General features: G+C 40.9%; 1 long non-coding RNA gene across 1 annotated transcript in view; it reads left to right on the top strand.

Moving 5' to 3' along the window:
- The window catches only part of LOC150066735 (uncharacterized), a 58427-nt gene extending 35938 nt beyond the window's left edge, over positions 1–22489 (top strand). Inside the window, exons 3-4 of the long non-coding RNA XR_016539278.1 lie at positions 992–1149; positions 21649–22489. This is a non-coding gene — a long non-coding RNA (uncharacterized LOC150066735). The remainder of the gene's footprint in view (positions 1–991; positions 1150–21648) is intronic.
- The last annotated feature ends 273 nt before the right edge of the window (positions 22490–22762 follow it).

The following is a 22762-nucleotide window of genomic DNA, read 5'->3' as shown; positions in this document are numbered from 1 at the left end:
AACTTCATCTATAGAACATGGGAATAAAAGAACTGAAAGGAAGAAAATGAAAGGCATGTGTTCTTTTACATTTTATTTTCCAATAATTGTATCTAAGTATGTCACTATAAACCATGTCTTTTATTGAAATGAAATTAGTAGTTCCCAAGATAAGTAGCATGAAACCACTTAAAAAGCTCATGAAATCCACATCCAATATAAGAGAATCTCATTGAAATTACATTCAAAACTTGAGGAAGGAAGTTTATGATTGGGTTTTTATTTCATCCTGAATTTCCCACACTTTTCAAAGAGCTGTATTCTAGCTCTTTCTCAAACACTTGCAAGGAAGCATTGTCATTGTGAAAATAGATGCTTCGCATAGCTAACCTAAATATTTACATTCTGTCCTTTTGAGTTAAACAATTGACTTTGTTCTTTAACGTTTAGGTCAAAATACTTAAATGTTTAAAAACATCAATAACAAGAGGATATGATTTTCCTCTAGATAGTCTAAACTTACAAGTTTTAGCAAAACTCTCACAAGAAAAACTTAAAAAACATGATTGCATACACATTCCTGAAAATAGAGGTGTAGGGTGGGGCTAGGGGGAAGAGGTTTCTGGCTAGGTATTCTTTTTTAGTACAAAAGCACCTCCCTTCCACTTCCCTAAGTTTATTGTAGTTAAACCCTGGTGAGCAGTTACATCCACTTACGCCATTAGAAGAATAAACCTCAATTTGTTGTCTAGAGGTAGGATTTCTCCCCTGGGAGTTCTGGAAGCTTTGCATGCATTTGCTGCTTCAGGTCACTAGTATACCTATACATATACAGTGATAAGTAGTATCTCACCCTCCCTGTACAGGACTGGAAGTGAAGGCGGGCAGATGTTATCTATGACTTTTACAAAGGAGATGGAATCATCCACTTGTGAATTTATAAAACTCCCCTTCTAAATTAATGCAGGAGACTTCAATCCTACAGATTATTCTTTCTTTACATGCATTAAAGATGTCACAGTGAGTGGATAAACTGAGCGAAGGACCGACAGCTTGAGCCATCCCTGAGAGGTTATGTTAACCTGACCCAAAAGTGGCTCTGAGAGTGAAGAGAAAAAGAGGTGAGGCTGAAAGAACAGATGGGATTTCTGACATTCCGTGAATGGAAATGTAAGTTACCATAATGGGTCAGCCAAATAAAGTTGGAGGTGGGGGGCAGCCAGGGGGAACTTGAGAACATGGGGTTTTTATGATAAACTTTCTTCACTGGTTTTGCTCTCTGGCCCTGAGCCATATGTCTGAGCCTTGAGACTGGCACTTCACTTTTGTGCTCCCTCGCCATTCTAGAATGTTCCTGTGGGTGCTAGAAGGGAAAGTTCTGCAGGAGAATACGTTGAGAGTTCCCTGGCATGGAGCAGGGGGCTTTGGGTATATATCTCACTGCTCTCTGGTGCACATACTTACAACACTGGAACTGCACCTTCAAGAATAAAAACATTCAAAGACCCTGTGCTGAAATTTGAAAAACAAGCACACAAATGAAAAGCACACAAGGAGGAATTTGGATTCCCACAGTCATCTCTGTCAAACCTGTCATGAGCCGCTGGGACTGTGGCCCTGTCCTTCCACTCTGGAACACATTACTTGAACAGGTTCCACCTGTTCCAATATTTGGTTGATGACAAAAGTTACCCTTGAGAGTTGAGTGACAGGGGCAGCTGAAAGGCTTCCATACTAGTTGTAGGAGAGCCCAAGAAAACCAATGCCCTGCAAAAGGGTTATAAAACACAGCAAGGTCAAGGAGGGTAGCCCAGTAGGTACCTGTGGCCAAAAGCTCTTTCTTGGGGTTGCCCAGCGTATGGTGAGTGAACCGTATACATTATGGCTTATGCTTGCAATCCTAGCTATGGAAGAGGCTGAGATCTGAGGATCACAGTTCAAAGCCAGTCTGGGCAGGAAAGTCCATTAGTTAGTATCTGATTAACCCACAAAAAGCCAGAAATGGACCTGTGGCTCCAGCCTTGAGAAAAAAAAAAAAAAAGCTAAAGGAAAGCACCCAGCTCTCAGTTCAAGCCCCAGTACTAGTGGGAAAAAAAAAAAAAAAAAAAAAAAAAAAACATGAGTTGGTCAGTCAGTCAAGGCCATTATGCACAATTGTCAATTTACTCAAAGTCAGTCCTTTATAAATGGCTATATATGTTAATATTCTGTCTGTCTCATCTCTCACTGAAAGACCTCATTTTACATAGCAAGAACAATTGCATGAGTGGAGATTATTCTAATTTGGGAATTGTAAATCTGCTGTATGTGGACTTGAGATAATTGTATAACATATCAACCTATGTCTGAATAATCTGTGACTTTCTTAACACCTTTCTTCAACTGCTACAAGCACTGATGTTGACATGATATGAAGACATTTGTAAGTAACTAGAACATTAAATGCCATCACAATTCAGTATTACCTTGGGTGAAAAAGATGTGATAGCTGATTTTCATGAGATATTCCTTTTAAATAGTCATTAAGCCTTATCGCAACCAGGCACATGTTTATAAACCCTACTACGGAAGAGGTAGAGCGACAAAGGGCAGCACAAGGAAAGTTAGTGAGACTCTATGTCACAACTAAAGAAATAAACGCAGAAGGGCTGGGGGCACTGCTCTGGTGGAAGAGTACCTGCCTATCTAATGGAAGGCCTTGGGTTCAATCCTCAATACCAAGTTACACTTCTTTTTTTAACTTTTTTGTTTTCTAGGAAACAAGGAAAGGTGTAGTGTCAATATAGCTCCTTGGGAAATGGGAAAAAAATGGAATAGGAAAAAGAGTTCACCACAAATCACAAAGATAATTATTCAAGACAGAAAGATGGAGCATGTCTGAATTCCATGGGAAACAAACTTATTTGAAACACGTTCCTCAGCACCTTGATGTTTTACCAGTAACACTCTGAGTCCCACAGAATTCATGTGACAGCCAAGAGCACGTGATTAGTAAAAGAACAAGGACATAGGCCTGCACATGGCCTGTGGCCTCTCCCAGGCTCTGTGGTACTCAGTTCCACGTTCTATCACGCAGCAACTGGACCGGGCTGGCTCATTCATTCAGCAAAAATGTACAAAGAACCTACCCAACTCCCAATTCATTAAGCCCTGCGGACAAGGCAAGTTCTCATGACCAAGAAATGTGAGGCTCCACCCTTCCTCCCTAAAAAGATCAAAAGTCAGAATGAACAAGTAACTAGGTGAGGTCACCCTTAACCCAGTCGTTCAGATTGGACAGACCCAGACAAACATACAGCTTGAACTCTACCCGCCCCTTCCCGGTGTGATCTTGGACTCCTGTATTCTGTGGTATAAAATCATGAAAATCCTCAAAGAGGGGTTGTAAGGATGTCACTAACTAGTGCTATTCTGGATTGTTTTGTTTGCTTTTGTGCCAGTCCTGAGTCTTGAACTCAAGACCTGGGCGCTGTCTCTGAGCTTTTGTGTTCAAGGCTAGAGCTCTACAATTTGAGCCACAGCTCCTTTCACCTTTGGGTGGTTAACTGGAGATAAGAGCCTTGCAGATTTCTGTGACCAGGCTGGTTACCAACCATGATGCTCAGATGTCAGCCCCTGGAGTAGCCAGGATTACAGACGTGAGCAACTGGGGCCTGGCTCTCTGGTGTAGCAGTATTCAGACACAATAAGGAGCTCCACATCACTACTTAGTAAGTGGTGATGATACGACTAAACAGTAAGGGGCTGAATAAATGGGAAGTTACTGCACTGCTGACTGAATTGAATAGTCCCTTCCTCTTCTTTCTGCCATCAGATGGCCTCAGAGGACTCACCCCCTCACCACCTTGTACCCCATGATTAGGGAGAGCAACTGGCCTTAGAATGCCTTGCTTAGTCATTTCTGCAGCAGGACTTCTTACCTAGTTCTGTCTCTGTGTGTGTCTCTCGCTGACTTTCCCTCACCACCCCCCTTTGCCTTGCTCTCCCGCTCTCCATCCTCCCAACCTCTCTCCTCTGCTGATCTCTCCCACCCCCCCCCTCTGACTTTCCTAGACCATCAACACTTTTAAATTCTTTAGACTCAATGAGTCATTTACCAGTCCAAACCTGTACACATTCTTGTAAGATACAGTTCTGAACTCTGGCCTAATACATTGTTAGTTCATGGTAAGGTATCAGACTAAGATGAGAATGGCTAAACTGAGAAACCAAAGGAAGAAGTGTCTGTAAAGTCTCCTTTCCCCAAGGTCACTACTTCATGGCATCCATAATCCCATGGGGCATTCTATGAAGCAACCTGGGTTCTCTTTCCTAGGAGCTGTCCCAGAGGAAAACAGGGGAGATTCTGGTAAACACCATGTGACACACATGGAAACACGAAAGCTAAATAAAGACAGGCACATCAGTGTTGGGGAGGGAGGACTTTTATAAGGCATGGGATGTGCAGAATGACAGTTGGAACAGAGGCCAGACAGCATCTACTTGGAAAACCTTCTGAAGGGGAAAGACTTCTGAAGGACAGTGGGAGTGACAGAAAAGAGAGATGATTTCAGAGTTGACAAGAGAAAGCAAAGTGGAGATGCCAGGACATAAGAGGAAAAAAAAATGACCTTGTAGGAGCCAAAGGCAAAAGTAAGAGACCTGCAAATGTCTCCAGAATAGCATGGCCCCTCTACAGACAGAACACATAAAATGGGATAGAAGGCAGATATGCATAGGTGTTTATCTCTATTAATCAGGCATAGAATTGGGCTTCCGACTCATATTTATCACCAATAGAGTTGGGAATGCCTCAGACAAAATATGGAAACCAAAGGCCAGAAGTAAATGTTTGTCCTTATATAGACGATTGAAAGGGAAGACATATAGGGGAATGACAAAACTGTTTTTATTCCAGGCACCAGTGGCTCATCCCTGAAATCCTAACTACTTAGGAGGCAGAGTTCTAACAAGAAACTATCTCCAATTAACCTCCAAAAAGCATGAAGTGGCGCTGCAGATCACATGCTAGAGTACCAGCTTTGAGGGGGAAAAGACAAGAGTTCAGGCCCCCGTATGGGCACTAACATATAGGTAGGTAGGTAGGTAGGTAGGTAGGTAGATAGATAGATAGATAGATAGATAGATAGATAGATAGATGATAGAGAAGGCTACCTGGATTTCCTTTTTCTGTTGGTCAGTTGTGGGGCTTGAACTCAGGACTGGGATGCTTTCCTTGAGCTCTTTTGCTCAACCACTCTGAGCCACAGCACCATTTCCAGTTTTCTAGTGGTTAATTGGAGATAAGAGTCTCATGGACTTTCCTGCCTAGGCTGGCTTTAAACTGTGATCCTCAGATTTCAGCCTCCTGAGTAGCCAGGATTATAGGTGTGAGCCACCAGTTCCAGCATTACCTAGATCCTTAAAGCTTCATTTTTTTCTAGTGCTTTCATTATCATGTGTTGCTGCAACTGATTACAAGTTTATAATGACTAGAAAGTTTACATCTTTGTTTCTTGTACAATGAGGTTGAAAGTGGATTGTGAGTGTGTGAGTGTGTGTGTGTGTGTGTGTGTGTGTTTCTTCACATGCATGCTGATAGCAGAGCTTGAACTTGAGGTTTCAGACTCTCGATCTGTGTGTTCACTCACAGCTGGCATTTTACCACGGGAGCCACAATCTTTTTTTAATGCTGGTTAATTGAAATAAGAGTCTCACAGCCAATCTGCCTGGGCTGACTTCAAACCATGATCCTCTGGATCTCAGAATCCTGAGTGGCTAAGGTTAAGGCATGAGCCACTAGCACCAGACAGAGAGTAGATACTTTTATAAATACTTGTTGACTAAGGTGGCAGGTCATTACAACTCAAGACATATCTATTTCAAGAATACTTGATTCATGCTTCTGTGAAATCTCTACTAGCCACCACGGTGACCATTTATATAGTAAAATAATCGTTCTCCTCTTGTAAGATCGTTCGTTGTGACACGTGCTATTCTAGAACTTGACTAGTTGTTTCCAGTCACTGATGGCTCCCACCCTATGACAAAATAGACATCTGTACTGTTGAGAAAGCAGAACTTAGATAAGAAACCCAATTTTCTCAAGCCACTCAATTAATAAATCACTAAGAGAAAACAGTTCACTAACTCTGTCTAACTCCACACTGGAGTCCTGCTTAAGAATCAGGAACTACACAAACTATCTCTTAGGTCTATACCTCAAACGTACAGAAAGAGATATCTCTGTAGTTTTTCAAACTACATAAACTCTAATAGTCACCTCAGAAGTTAAGAACTAGGCCTTTAGACCAACTAAAGCCAATTTTTCTTTCTTACTTTCTTCTTTTCTCAAGAATTGGTGATTGAATGGTGATTAGAAGTCTTTGGGCCCAGACAGATGCCAGTGGCTCATGCCTGCAATCATAGCTACTTTAGGAGGCCAAGATCTGAAGATTGCAGTTCAAAGCCAGCCCAGGCATGAAAATCTGTGAGACTCTTATCTCCAATTAACCACCAGAAAACCAGAAGTAGTTCTGCGGCTCAAGTGGTAAAGCACTAACCTTGAGCTGAAGAGCTCAGAGATAGTGCTCAGGCAGAGTTCAAACCTCATAACTGACAAAAAAAAATTTAGGGTCCCCAAACACTTCTACACTTCTTTCCATGTACTGGGAAATTTAAATGCAACCAGGTTGGAAATAATTAAATGAGATCTCATTGCTTTATCATCGGTAGCCAAAAGGAATTGTACTAGTTGGGCTGTGTAGGAATAATGCTTCTAATCCTAGCTATACCTGAGATAGAGGTTCAGAGAACCAGGGTTCAAAACCAGTTCAGGCACCTCCAAAACAATCAACACCAAGCTGAGCACCAGTGACTCACACCTGTAATCCTAGATATTCAGGAGGCTGAGGTGTGAGGATCACAGTTCAAAGCAAGAAATCCACCGGGCTCTTATCTCCAATTACTCACCAAAAAGCTAGAAATGAAACTGTGGTTCAAGTGGTAGAGTGCTACAAAAGAAAGAAAAGAAAACAAAAACAAAAACCCAAGGACCCATATCCTGAGTACAAGCCCCAGTAATGCACAAAATAATAATAATAATAACTTTAAAATGAAATGAACAACAAAAGCAGGGCTGGAAGTGTGGCTCAAGTAGTAGAGCACCAGGTGAACAAGCAAGCCAAACAAGCAAGCAGAGCAAGCATGAGGCACTGAGTTCAATACCCAGTACTACCAAAAAAAATAAAATAAAAATTTTAAAAAACAATAAAGTTAAATAACACAAATTGAGAGCCTCTCAGAGAGGACATTCCAGAATGTTCTATAGACATCTGTCACTCAGAAAGATGCATGTGGTACAAGCTCCTCCCTGCCCACCCACCCTCCCACATTGGCTTACCTCCAATGAGAACCACTGTGGCTGGAGAGGAACCATCCAATTTCAACACCAGCTCCAACTCTCACAGCACATTGGCTCCATGTTCCTCAGGATGGGGCCCTGGCTGGACCACAGGAATAATAACATCAGCTCACAGCAGCAGCAAGGCAACGCCAATGTGCTCAGTGTTGATTCTGGAAGGGTGAGCAAGTCTGGGCCTCAGGGGGTGGGGGTGGGGGGAACATGAAGCCAGGAAGACCTGAAAGGCACTCTTGTTCAAACAGAGCTGCTGCTTCTCTTTCCCCATATCACTCCAAGGGTGAAACCCACTGCTCTTGAACCCTCTCATCTCCTTATCTGAACCCCAAAAAAGCCACATGGTTGAGGATCTGGTATCCTCAAGAATCCACCCAGGCAACATGTCATGGAAATGTTATTTTTTGCTGACCTACACTCTCTGAACTATGCCCAAGGAGCTCGTAAAATAAGAAAGTACATGGGGAGCTGAGTGCCAATGGCTCACATTGTAATCCTAGCCACTCAGTAGGCTGAGATCTGAGGATGGAGGTTAGAAGCCAAACCAGTCAGAAAAGTCTATGAGACTCTTCAATTAACCACAAAAAAAAAAAGAAAAAAGAAAAAAAGAACTGTGGCTCAAGTGGTAGCCTTGAGGAAAAAAACAAATTCAGAGACAGTACTCAGGCACTGAGTTTAAGCCCTAGGACAGACACACACGCACGCGCACACACACACACACACACACACACACACACACACACACACACACGGGCGCGCGAAGGGACTAAGGCAGTGCAGAAATCTGACTTCCTAACAAGGCATTGTGGCTCACAGAAAATCTGAAGCTTGTCAACCAGTACATGTGTGCAAACTTGGAAATAATTCCTCCCCAAGTCTAGCCTTGAGCTGAATGAGACCTAGCCAGCACTCCCATCTATAGCTTTGTAAGAGACTTTGTGCCAAAACAACACAACTAAACCATTCCTGGCATCCTGAGTCACAGAAACTATGAGTAATAAGTGTCTGCTGTTTCGAGAGCCTAATTTTTAGGATAATTTGTTACACAGCAATTGATAACTCATACAACTAGTAAAATGTTATTGAGTTGGTGACAGGAAATAATGCAAATATTTTTTATAATTTCCTATCTGCATGTCAAAAAATATTCCAGACAAAGACTGTTCATAAGTTTGAACCAATTTTTGAAAAATATTTTTTTAAAAATGTCTTTCTTGCCAGGCACCAGTGGCTCACACCTGTAATCTTAGCTACTCAGGAGGCTGAGATCTGAAGACTACAGTTGAAGTGGCACTGTGGCTCAAGTGGTAGAGCACTAGCCTTGAGCTATACTCAGGGACAGTACTCAGCCCAGAGCTCAAGCCCTGAGACCAACAAAAAAAGAAGAGGTGGCAGGGTGGGAGTGAGGAGACAAAGGGTAGTTTTTGCCTAGTATACACGAAGACCTGGGTTCAACTCCTTGGCACCACGTACATAGAAAAAGCTGGAAGAGGTGCTATGGCTCAAGTGGTAGAGCTCTAGCCTTGAGAAAGCTCAAGGACAGAGCCCAGGCTCTGAGTTCAAGCCCCAGGACTGAGTTTAAAAAAAATGTCAGCCAAAGAAGTTATAAGAATCACTGAATGTCCTGATGCCTTATTCTTAGCTATTCAGGAGGCTGAAATCTGAGGATGGCAGTTCAAAGCTAGCTAGGGCAAGAAAGTCTATAAGACTTTTATCTCCAATTAATCATCAAAATCTGAAAATGGAGATGTGGCTCAGAATGACAAAGCTAAGGGACAGTGCCCAGGCCCTGAATTCAAGCCCTAATATAGGCACACACACACACACACACACACACACACACACGATTGAAGGAATGGTAGAAAGTTAAGCTGTAGTGTCTGCCTAGAAAGCCTGAGGCCCTGAGTTAAAACTCTAATACTGCCAAAGGAGGAGAGGGAAGATGCGGGGTGGGGGGAGAGGAAGAGGAGGGAGAGGAGGAGGAAGTTTGGATAGCCATGACCTTGAACACATCTCTTCAATGTAAATCCCAATACATTGTACTTTCTTTTGGTCAGCACAATCTATCTTTCTAGTCCTGCATTAGAGCCAGAACCCCCTAAGTGAGTTTAGCAATCTCCCCTTGAAGTTTTTTCCCATGTTTACCACCAGGACTCATGTCCACTGAAGAATTCTTACTTAATTTCAGTGCTGAACTCATTTGTCAAGTATTTTTTAATGTTTTCCTCTCTCCCCATCTCTTGCTCTCCACTTCTTGATGTTGCAACAAAACCTGTGAAGTTCTATCGTTACAGGACTTACTACACTGTGTTATATTTTAAGATTTGCTTCTTTTCTATTTACCTGTACCAAACTGAGGGTTCTCTACAAAATTTGTTGGCTCTAAACTGCAGGACTAGAAAGATAGGTGGTACTGACCAAAAGAAAGTACAACTCCTTGGGATTTACTTTTAAGAGATGTGTTCAAGGTCATAGTTATCCAAACTTCCTCCTCCTCCTCCTCCTCTACCTCCTCCTCCCTACCCCATCTTCTCCCTCCTCCTTTGGCAGTATGAGAGTTTTAACTCAGGGCCTCAAGCTTGCTAGACAGACACTATAGCTTAACTTTCTATCATTCCTTCAATCGTGTGTGTGTGTGTGTGTGTGTGTGTGTGTGTGTGTGTGTGTGTGTGTGTATGCCAATATTTGGGCTTGAATGTAGGGCCTGGGGCACTATCTCTTAGCTTTGAATTTTCTACTGAAAGTTCTGTTGAACAAATACACAAATGGCTGAATTATTTCTTTCTAAACATTTTGCTTTATGGCTAAATGTACATGTGACAAGTTCAGAAAGGACTCTACATTCCTCTCCTGATGAGGAGGAATCAGTATACCTCACTACCAAAACTGGGTGCCTTTTAAAGCTGGGTACCAGTGGCTCATGACTGTAATCCTAGCTACTCAGGAGGCTGACATCTAAGGATCGAGGTTTAAAGCCAGCCTAGGCAGAAACGTCCATGAGACTCTTCTCGCTAGTAAAATTCCTCAGAAAAAGCCAGAAGTGGCACTGTAAATCACATGGTAGAATACTAGCCTTGGACACAAACAGGCTCAGCAGGGACAGCACCCACACTTTGAGTTCAAGCCCCAGGATTAGGAAGGAGGAGGAGGAGGAGAAGACGGTGGCAGTGGCCAGAAGTGGAGCTGTGGGTCCAGTGGTAGAACACTAGTCCTGAGCAAAAACAGCTCAGAGACAGTGCCCAGTCTCAGAGTTCAAGCCCCAGGAACAGCAGAGAAAAAAATTGCATTTAATATATTTTTTTGCAAAAGAAAATAAATTAATGGCCAGGAGTTTGGCCTGGTGGTACAGTGCTTGCCTAGCATGCACAAAGACTCGGGTTTGATTCCTCGGTGCCACATACATAGGAAAAAAGCCAGAAGTGGTGCTGTAGCTCAAGTGGTAGAGCTCTAGCCTTGAGAAAGTCCAAGGACAGTGCTGAGACCTTATGCTCAAGCCCAGGACTGGCAAAGAAAAGGTTAAATCCACCTCTGCAGCCTGCACCCCTGACTCATGCCTATACCCTAGCTACTCAGAAGGTAGAGATCTGAACACCCTCACTCAAAGCCTCTCAGGGAATGAAAGTCCATGAGACTGAGATCTCCAATTCACCACAGAGAAGCCAAAAAGTAGAGCTGTGGCTCATGTAATAGACCATTCATATTGAGAAAAGAAGCTAAGCTACTGTGTCCAGGACACAGGTTCAAGCCCCAGCACCAGCCACCCTCACAACCACAAAACACCTCTACTTTTGGCAGTTATTGGCTCTGGAATCTTAGGTGCACTTAATATTTTCATTGTACCTCCATTTCTTTATCCAATAAAACAGAGGGAGTGTGTGTGTGTGTGTGTGTGTGTGTGTGTGTGTGTGTGCGTCCCTATGGCACAGGTAAAAGAAATCTTCCCCGTTGTCTTGTTTCTCTCATACTGTGATAGTAATTAATATGAGTTAATTAAATAAGCTCCCAGATTGGACTAAGTTCAAATCCTTGTGTCTGTAGTGAATGCAGAGAGAGAGAGAGAGAGAGAGAGAGAGAGAGAGAGAGAGAGAGAGAGAGAGAGAGAGAGAGAGAGAGAGAGAGAGAGAGACTGAGGAACTTGAAGAGCATTCTTAAGGAAGCTGTGTTACTGTGTGTACTGTTATCAGTGTGGCCCCAGGGCTGGGTACATCCTAGGTACTCCTTTAATGCTATTGATTGATTCAGATTTCCCCATCTCTTCCTACCCTGTGCACATTGGAATTCACATTGTGGTTCCAACTGCCTTTTCAAAGCATTCTCAGGCTGGCTATTGCCAGAAGCAGGATGTGGGAAAACAGTTAATGTGGTTGATGTTGCAGGAAAAGCCAAGGAAAGAGACATAAAAGGAAATGACAGTTCAATGGAGACCAAATTCTATCAGTAATTTAATAGGAAATGATTCAAAAATGCAGTATCTATACACACACAGAACAAAATGTTCTACTTCTGACAGTAAAAAAGGTAGCTTCTAAAGCAGATAAACAAATAACAACCTTGGCATGTTCTAACACAAAATAATTTTTTTAAATTAAATCAAGTCTATTGTCAAAAATCTTTTCAATTCTGAGAACATAGCACTAGGTTAACTATAAAAACAGGATATTTATTTTTATGTCAGTGCTGCTAGCACTTGAACTCAAGGCTTAGGCACTCTCTGAGTTTTTTTGCTCAAGTCTAGTGCTCTGCCATTTGAGCCACAGCTCTGCTTCCAGCTTTTTTGGTGTTTAATTGGAGATAAGAGTCTCCCATACTTCCCAGACTGTCCTTGAACTGCCATCCTCAGATCCCAGCCCCGAGTTGCTAGGATCACAGGTGTGAGCCCTGGTGCCCAGCTATGGAAGGATTTTATGAGTTCATGCAATTGCCAAATTTATAAGTTTGTCACAGGGACTTCAAAACTGTTCTCAGATGGCTCTAACAACCCTGTCTCCTTTTCTAAATATCCATTGATTCCTCTAACTCTTAGTCTGTCTCTCCTTGATTTGGGGGAATTTGGGGGAGAAGGAGTTGTTTTGTTCATTTTCAGATGGTTTGGGTTTTTCTTAATTTTCTTTTTGTTTGTTCATTTTGTTTTTTGTTTGGGGTGGTTATTTAGAAATAAGAATCTCATACAGTTTCCTTCCAGGCTGGCTTTAAACCACAATCCTATCTCAGCCTTCTGAGTAGCTAGAATCACAGGCTTCAGCCACTGTCTCCCGGCTTCTCTCCATACATCCTGACTGAAGTCAAGTTTCCCAGTTTGGGCAGGGGAGAAAGGGGCAGGCACACGTATGAATACAGATAAACAGTCATCTAGGTCACTGGGCCCAAGTGAAGGTTGTTTTGTTTTTTTGTTGTTGTTGGGGGTTTTTTTTTGGTCCCCATAGGTCCACATTGGATTGAAAGGGATTCTGGTAAATGAAGAGCTATACCCTCCACACCACAGGAAAAACACACTCAGAATTCTGCTCCTTCAATCACAGGCCTCTCCAGTCTATGTTGTCTTGGTGCATCCCTGAACAGTTTTCCAATCGTTTCTTCATATGTATTTCTTTCTTTGACTTTTTGACCCAAGCAGTTTTGTGTATGTGTGCCAGGCCTGGGGCTTGAAGGGCCTGGGTATTGTCCCTGAGCTTCTTTTGTTCAAAGCTAGCTCTCTACCACTTGAGCCACAGCTCTACTTCCAGCTTTGTGGTAGTGCATTGGAAATAAGAGTCTCGTGGACTTTATTTACTGTTTGGAATGGCTTCGAACTGCGATCCTCAGATCTCAGCCCCATGAGTAGCTAAAAATTACAGGTTGAGCCACTGGCACCTGGCCTGTCCCAAGCAGTTTTACATGTTCCTATTGAAGGCTTTCTAATGACAAGTTTCTATGAATAAAGTCATTATGCAATAATTTACCCATTATTTCCTTAATGATGAATAATTATGTAACTTTCACACATTGCCACATTTTGAAAATAGAGCAATTATTCTCTCTTTACTTCTGTTACTTTTAACAAGTGTTTCCTTCAGAAATTCCAAGAAATTGGATGAATGAACAAATGAATGATGAAATGGCAAGATGAGTAGAAATTTATAATTTATAATTTATAATTCTTCCTCAGCATCTGGTATTATGAGCACAATTATGTCACAGTTCTCAGCTGTCCCAGTGGCTTACCACATCTTCATTAATCCTTATATTTACAGCCTGACTTCTTCACCTGAACCTTCTGTCCTCCAATTCACATTTTTTTTTTTGCCAGTCCTGGGCTTGAGCTCAGGGCCTGAGCACTGTCCTTGGACTTTCTCAAGGCTAGAGCTCTACCACTTGAGCCTCAGCACCACTTCCGGCTTTTTTCTATGTATGTGGTACTGAGGAATCGAACCCGGGTCTTCATGCATGCTAGGCAAGCACTTCAACCACTAGGCCAAACTCCAGGCCCTCCAATTCACATTTTAAAATGTCAGCTTTTATTATACACATCTAGAACCAAAAAGAAACAGCAAACATATCTTCAGGGTCATTTCTATGACTTTTTAAAAAATCTATATACTCAAGTTGGGCCTCTCTCATTTCTGTTTTGGGAGAAAAAAAAAAAAAAGGACTAGCTGGGCACAATGGCCCATGCCTGCAATCCTAGCTACTCAGAAGGCTGAGATCTGAGGATCATGGTTCAAAGCCAGCCCAGGCACTAAAGACCCTGAGACACTTATCTCCAATTAACCACTAAAAAACCGGAAGTAGCACTGTGGTTCAAGGGGTAGAGTAGTAGCCTTGAGCTGAAGAGCTCAGGGACAGCACCCAGGCCCAGAGTTCAAGTCGCACAACCAAAAAAAAAAAAAAAAAAAAAAAGAGGGACTAAATAAATTTAAGGGAAACTGGGCACTGTAACCCTAGCTACTCAGGCAACTGAGATCAGAGGATCTGAGTTCAAAGCTGTCCCAAGCAAGAAAGTCTGCAAGATGTTTATTTCCAATGAAACAGCAAAAAGCCAGAAGTGGAGCTGTGGCCCAAGTGGCAGAATGCCAGTCTTGAGTGAAAATGCTAAGGTACAACACCCAGGCAGCCAAAACTGACACAAATAATTAAGAAGTATAATATGTTTCCCTTTTTCTACACATTGACACAAATAATTAAAAAGGATAATGTTTCCCTTTTTCTACACACTGCCTAGTTTTCTTGAAGTAATTTATTCCAAACACACAGCCCAAAGTCTATCAATCCTTTACAGGATTATCTAGAGTTATCTAGACACATGTTCCCTGCTAGAAATGATTGTTTTGATGCAATCTGGCCCCAACAAGAGCCCTTTCTCTTTAAATGTTGTTGGTTATCATGAAATCTTGGCATTTCAAATAATATTATAACATTTCGGCTAGGCACTTAAGATTTCCCTAAAGGCCAAGGCTGAGTAATTTTCAGGTAATGAGCACTAATATCCAAGGAAAAAAGACATTGTGAATCACCTTCTGAACCTTTGCCATGGATCTCTTGTGATCATATCGATAATTGCAGAGTCTCCCATAATTGACCTTGTGACTTGAAACTGAATCACTCTCAAGGCTTCTTCTCTGTTTTGTCCTAATTACACTTAGCCAGGCACCAAAGAACAAGCAAATTACACCTAGCTGGTTGCCAGCAACTTTTACCTTTAAACCTAGCTATTCAGGAAGTTGAGATCTGAGAATCATGTTTCAAAGCCAGCCCTGGCAGAAGCGGTGTTGTGGCTCAAGTGGTAGAACGCTAGCCTTAAGAAAGCTCAAGGACAGAGGTAACACCCTTAGTTCAAGCCCCAGGACTGGCAAAGAAAAGAAAAGAAAAGAAAAGAAAAAAAGAAAGAAAGAAAGAAAGAAAGAAAGAGAGAAAGAAAGAAAGAAAGGCAGACAGACAATCATATGCAGTGGTTCATTGACTTTAATATTAGAAACGTACAGCTACTATTCAAGGCACAGGGCAAGAGACAAATGCAAATGGCCACATACCAAAGGAAAAACCAGAAATTCACACAGAGTACATGATTCAGATCCTTCACTGGAATTAAGGCCTCTGTTTTCAACTAAGAAGGAAGTTCTGATACACAGCAAGTAGTAAAAACAGAATAAATGTTAACACACCATAAAAGGACCCACATCTCTCCATGTACTCTTATCTCTGAGCAAAAATAAACTGGAGCATGTGGCACTTACGTTTAAAAAAAAAAATTCTGGGCAGTTAACCAAAAACAAAGTGGGTAGGAGGGGGGAATTACTATAATGTTAGCCTTACTTAAAAGGTCATAGGTATCATGATAAAAGAGTACAAGCTTGGAGCTGCCTCACGCCTGTAATTCTAGCCACTCGGGAGGCTGAGATTTGACTATCATGCTTCAAAGCCAGCCTGAACAAGAAAGCCCATATGACTCTTCTCTCCAGTTAACCACCAGAAAGCTGGAAGTGGAGCTGTGGCTCCAAGAGGCAGAACACCAGCCTTGTGTGGACAGGGCCCCAAGTCCTGAGTGTAAGCCCCAGTGCTGTGCAAACCTGGGGTCCAAGCTTGATTTCAAGTCTCTTGACTCTGGTAGTGACTAGTGGTGTTATCTTAGGTTCTTTAGGCAAGTCTTTCTCAACCAGTTTCTTCTCAGAAAGCCTCTGGGAGCAGCTTCCACCTCCTCCCAACAGCTCTAGCACCCCAAGTCCCCAAGAGCTTAACCCTCCCTCCTCTACCCCTATACTTTCCATGCTTCAAGGGCGTGGGTGCTCTCCCTTAGCTTTTTCACTCAATGCTAGTGTTCTACCACTTGACACACAGCTCTGCTTCAGCTGCTGCTGGTTTATTGGAGATAAGAATCTCATGGCCTTTCCTGTCCTGAATGACTGGGCTCCTCAGATCTCAACCTTTTGAGTAACTAGAATTACAGGTGTGAGCCTTACCTTACATTACATTTTAATACAGCCAATTCCAGAGACCTTTTTGTTCATTTTCTGTCTTTGGTAGCATGCTTTCAGAAGCATTCTCTAGTCAGAATTTGTTAATGACTCCAATTAGCTTCTAGCAGTTTATTACACGTGCTTTGTATTAAGATGAAAATATTTTCCTCATTTGTAATTTCTGTCTCCATAGGTAAGGTCTCAGCTTGCCTTGCTTGGCCCCCAAATGAAGACAAAGCGTCACATGACCATTTAGACAATCCATCTTCCCAGCCACTTGATGACAGGCTACATCTTCATTCACAGCTGGCTAGATCCTGACTGCAATACTCTAGTCCATTTTCCCCTCATCTCTTTCCTTTAACTACCATCACTTGAAATATCCTTGATAACCTCATGAGCTACCTACTTCAGGTTCTTTACTGAAATGGTGAACTGAGCACAACTTCTGGAACATTCTCACTCCCTGTCCCCAATGCTGTAACGCTCCAGCCCATACCTTGCTTCATTTTTCTCCTTAATAAGCCCTGCATATGAAACTCACATTTTCTCTACATGAAACCCTCAGGACAAAGCGTGAACAAATGGGTCCGGGAATGTGGCCTACTGGTAGAGCGCTTGCCTAAGCATGCACTAAGACCCTGGTTCAATTCCTCAGTACCACATACATAGAAAAAGTCAGAAGTGGTGCTGTGGCACAAGTGGTAGAGCTCTAGCCTTGAGAAAGCCCAAGGACAATGCTCAGGCCCCAAGTTCAAGCCCCAGGACTGACAAAAAAAAAGAGTGAACAAACATAGTATTCACTGGACACTATGATGAAATTCCACTTTCCTACTTTTTTTCTTTGTGCCAGTCAGTACTGGGACTTGAACTCAGAGCTTGACCATCTGGCTAGAACCACGGCTCTACTTCCAGCTCTTTTGGTAGTTAATTGAAGGGATTTGTCTGCCTTGGCTGGCTTTGAATCCCGATCCTCAGATCTTGGCCTCCTGAGAAGCTATTTTAGGCAGGAGCCGCTCACACCTGGCTCCTACGTTTTCTACGTGGAAATTTGGCATAAGAAAGCCATTGAGTTTCATATGTTTTAACCTTTAACTTGCCTTCTTATTAACAAGTGTTTTCATGGGGAGGTTTGGTCTAAGGTAGAGTGCACGCCTAGCACACACCAAGAACTGGGTTTAATTCCTCGTACCACATACATAGAATAAACCAGAAGTGGTGCTATGGCTCAAATGGTAAGGCACCAACCATGGGTAACAAAGCTAAGTAAAGGACAGTGCCCAGGACTGGTTCAAAAAGCATTACAACTGAGTTGCTGTTTTCCTCACATAATCTACACAGAGTTTTTGCTTCTCCTTTCCAAAGGTACACAGTTCTACTTTTTTTTTCTTTGTACATTAACACAATGAAATATTCCAAGGCTTTCTTATTTTCCTCACATTTGCATTTCTGGAAATTAATTCCATTTTTATAATCAGGGAGAGAAAAGTCACAGAACATTTGGTTTAGTTTTTAGATCTATAAAATATTAAGAAAATTTAATTTAAGTAAGTTAAAACATGGTAGGATAAATTGACAAATGTACATAATGGATGCAAAATCATTTGAGAAATGTTTTTCCTTTCTTTAGCATATTATTGTAAAATTTAATTTTAGAAAATAAGTTTAAAGTTGGCTTAGGTTAAGAAGTAATTTATTACTGATGAACTATTTTTAATAAAAATTTTATTGTTATTATTAAGGTGTTATACAGGGACATTAACGTTTCATAAGTCAGGTAATGGATATTTTCTTTTGGACAATGTCACCCTTTCCTTTTCTTTGAATCTATATTTTTTAAATGATAAAATTATGCTTTTGAAATGACAGGAAATAGTAAATTATCTTTTTTTTTTTTGCCAGTCCTAGGGCTTGTACTCAGGGTCTGAGCACCGCCCTTGGGCTTTCTCGAGGCTAGAGCTCTATCACTTGAGCCACAGAACCACTCTGGCTTTTTCTTTTCTTTTTTTTTTTGGCCAGTCCTGGGCTTGAGCTCAGGGCCTGAGCACTGTCCTTGGACTTTCTCAAGGCTAGAGCTCTACCACTTGAGCCTCAGCACCACTTCCAGCTTTTTTTTCTATGAATGTGGAACCGGAGTCTTCGTGCATGCTAGGCAAGCAGTCTACCACTAGGCCAAACTCCTGGCCCCACTCTGGCTTTCTCTATGTACTGAGGAATTGAACCCAGGTCTTCATGCATGCCAGGAAAGTTCTCTACCACTAGGTCAAACTCCCAGATAACTACACATCTTTTTTACATTACTTTCTTTTTATCAGCTGTCTGCACATTGAAATAGCTGAAATTTTCAATTTGCATATCCAAGCAAGCTGAATTGAAATTGTATAAATAGTTTTTTGTTTGTACTTATTTATTTGTTAGTCAGTCATGGAGCTTAAACTCAAGGCCTAGGCTTATTTTGCTCAAGTCTAGCACTCCACCACTTTGGCCAGAGTGCCAAACACTTCCTGTAAAGTTTTTTTGTTTTTTTTGGTTTTTTTTTTGCTACTCCTGGGGACTGAACTCAGGGCTTGAGCAATGTCCTTGGGCTTTCTCAAGGCTAGAGCTCTACACTTGAGCCACAGCACTACTTCTGGCTTTTTCTATGTATGTGGTACTGAGGAATCGAACTCAGGTCTTCATGCATGCTAGGCAAGCACTCTACCACTAGACCATGCTCTCAGTCCCATCCTGTAAAGTTTTATACCACATTGGTAAGTTGTATTTTTCTGGGACACTACATAATGATAGAGTGTCCATTTTTCTGGCTGAAGAAAACTAGACTGGGGCTAACACCAAGTTCACTAAGTAGGTAGGTGACAGAACCAGGACTCAACTTCCTGTGTTTCCTTTACTTGACCTTGTCTAAGTAACTAGAAATTCGCTTGACTTTTGGAAGATTTCTTCAATTGCTATCCTGGAATATTATTTTACTTGGCAATTATTTCTTATAAGATATACATGTGGCTTTTGATTTTATAGTCTCCTTTTCCCAGTTCAAAGAATGGACATGTTTGAAAACGTAAATGTTTATAACAGTCCTATGTGTGAGAAGCAGAACTGATGAGCTTTCTAGATATAAATCAACATTCTAATTGTTAAAAAGAGGCACACACCCATTCATAAGTGTCACAAAGCACTCCAGACTGAATAAGAAGGAATATCTGAGTGGAACTGATAACAGCCAGGCCTGAAGAGGAAGCACAAGAGTTCATTACAAGCTATTGAAAAGTTCCATACTGACATATAGCAGGAAATTCCTCACCAGTAGTGTAATGACTTACATAAATGTGTTGGCAGATAAACACAGTTTATGATTTTGCTTATGCCTGCTGGTTATTAGATATGTTAGATATGTCACCTGGCAAATGTGCTCTAACTTCGTTCTAAGTCTATTTCATGGTTGGCTTTAATAAACTGTAGGTTCATCTTAATCCCCTAAAAATACTCAAAATAGGAAAAAAAGATTTATAAGTCAAATGCCAAAAGAAATCTGCTTTAAATTAATTCTCAGGAAAAGCATTATACTGAGGATTCAATATTCAAGTGCTCTAATTTACTTGTATGGTATAGAAGAAGTTTGGCAGTGGGAATTTTGTATAATTTGATAAATTGTAGGTTCACCTTAATCCCCTCAAAGTTATGTTGGCCATCCATCAAAAAAGTGCAAAGACCAAAAGAAATTTGTTTTAAATTAGACCTCAGGAAATGTACATTAAGAACTCAGTATGCAAGTAGCCTAACTTTTATGATATAGAAAACCTATAGCAGTGCAAAATTTAAAGTATGTTAAAGCTACAATTGTAAGACTGTTAACATAGCACTGACAGAAAAGGGCTTAAGAACTATCAAAATCAATGTATAACAACACACTGATCTAAACGTTTTATTTTTGTGATTTCATTCCATTTTTATAGCAACATTTTAGAATGAGTATATATTCATTCTACAGATAGGGGAAAAAAGTTTCTAAAAGATTAATTTAACACAGTTCCTGCCCTCTTACTTCATCAGCAGGACTAGGTTTTGTAATTCCTGGCTGTTTTTACTTTTCCCTAAATTACTCAGTGCAAACCACTGAACTGTATGGGCCTTCCCTCCCTTTGGGGAAATAAGGAGAGTGAAGGTACCTACGTTGCCACCTCCAGAGTTTACCAGAACACACTTAGACAACAAACAAAATAATATACAACAATAGTTGTTGCTAGTAGCACGAACACAAATAATCAAACAAGTAAGAGAAAGTGACTGATTTCCAATCTGTCTCCCCCAACATTTTGTTTTCAAATACATAGTGATGTAACACTGAGCTGTATTTTCCGGGCAAGGTCTTACAGGTTGTCAATGAATCATTTCCTTCTTATTCATGTGAAAGCTATGCCTGGGTAGGTCCAGTTTCCACCCTGCTTTATCTTAACCATCCTTACATCGCAGGTAGGTAAACAGCATTATTGATAATCTCGTGTATAACTCTAAGAGGCCCTGTCTGTAAATATTTCCAACACAAAGTACTGTGGGTCACTGGCCTACTGACATTGGGCTAATTCTAACAACTCCTATGTCAGTAAGCTGCATCACACGTTTTGTTTTGTTTTGTTTTCCCTTATTAACTAAACTTAGTTTTCAAGTGAAATTGCAAGTAAGCTAGACACTGGTAGCTCATGCCTATAATCCTAGCTACTTAGGAGGCTGAGATCTAAGGCTCCATGGTTCAAAGCCAGCATGGTCAAGAAAGTCAGTGAGAGTTTTATCTATAATTAACCACCAAAAAAAGCTTGAAGTGGATCTGTGACTCAAGTGTAAGAGAAATAGGCTTCAGCTCAGTGACAGTACCTAGACCCTGAGTTAAAGCCCCTCCAAAAAGAAGCACATAAAAAGGAGAAGGAGGAGGAGGAGGAGGAGGAGGAGGAGGAGGAGGAGGAGGAGGAGGAGGAGGAGGAGAGGAGGAGGAGGAGGAAAAGAAATTATATGTTGAACCACAACACAAAAAGCAGGTAGTAAAAGCAATGTGCTATTTTATAAGCTCAAATCTGAGATACAAATTTATTATAAAATGCCTATTAAGAATAATGAGTTTTAAGGAACACCAAAATATGCAATTGAAAGTTATATATAATTGTAATATAAGTCTTATTTATTTCATTTTCTTTTGTTTTCACTAATGAGAGAAGACTGGTTCACAAGCAGTCTCATGAGAGACTAGCTTTTGTTTTCATGATTGGTTTGATTTGGTTCATGTTTATAAGCATCTGTAGCTTTGGCTGTTTTGTGTGTTCTGTTTAATAGTGACATTGCTTTTTGATCCAGGAGACAGCCAGAAAAACTATACCATGTCCACACAAACAAGTATATCAAGCCATTCAGTTTAACATCACCATTTTACTACAAAGATGTACAAATAACATGGAGAACTCAAAAGAATAAACAAAAAATATTACAATCAATGAAAACAACCTAGTATGGAACCTGAGTAAAAAACATAATTGGAAGAAATCAATAATCTCCATAGATCTGAACAACCAAAAGATGTAATAGACGGAATCTGATCTACTCCACTGGGTTTACCAAAACAACAAAAAGATAAAATTCCTTCAAGTCTACAAATTGGACATAAAAAAATAAAAGACTGAAGCAATAAGAGAATAATATATGTTTAAAAGACTCAGCATCTAAGATATGGAACCAACCAAGATACCCCTCAGTTGATGAGTGGATCAACAAGATGTGGTATTTATACACAATGGAATTCTATGCTGTTGTCAGCAAGAACGACATTCCCCCCATTTGTAAGGAAATGGAAAGACTTAGAAAAATATCATATTAAGTGAAGTAAGCCAGACTCGAGGAACATAGACTCAATGGTTTCCCTCATTTGTCATAATCAGTAGAAACTTTGGGCTGTCCTAGCAGAGGTTTACAATAGAGCAAAACCTAGATACATAAGGCCATACAGTATGACGCTAAATGAAAGGACCTCCAGGATATAGAAACAAAAGCCATATACTGAGTGATTGTTGTCCTTGATGTACTGTGTTATCGCTCATTTCTTTTGCTGTCCCTTGGTTATCTCATATGGTTACGGTATTTTACCTTGTTATCTGATATATTGTATATATGTTTATTTGGTTATTTGAAATAGGATAGGGAAGGGGGGAAAACAAGAGGAGAGGTGGAGGTGGGGGGAGGGAAATGGGGACCAAGACATGAGAAAGGGTATCAATGTTTGTGAAGTAATGCATCTTCTATCTGGTGAATATAATGTAACCCTTCTATTAATTACAATAAAAAAATATATGAAAAAAGACTCAGCATCTTAAGACATCAATTCTTTCAAAGTTAATTCAAACATTATGAATCCCAATCCTAAATTATCAGGATTTTAAATAGACAAATCAAATCGACTTTTGTTTCCTATACAAAA

This window comes from Megascapheus bottae, chromosome 2 (genome assembly GCF_031878675.1).
Source record: "Megascapheus bottae isolate mThoBot1 chromosome 2, mThoBot2.hap1, whole genome shotgun sequence".
NCBI classification, from domain to species: Eukaryota; Metazoa; Chordata; class Mammalia; order Rodentia; family Geomyidae; genus Megascapheus; species Megascapheus bottae.
Note: the sequence above shows the minus strand (reverse complement) of the source record. Positions and strands in the feature narration are given on the sequence as shown.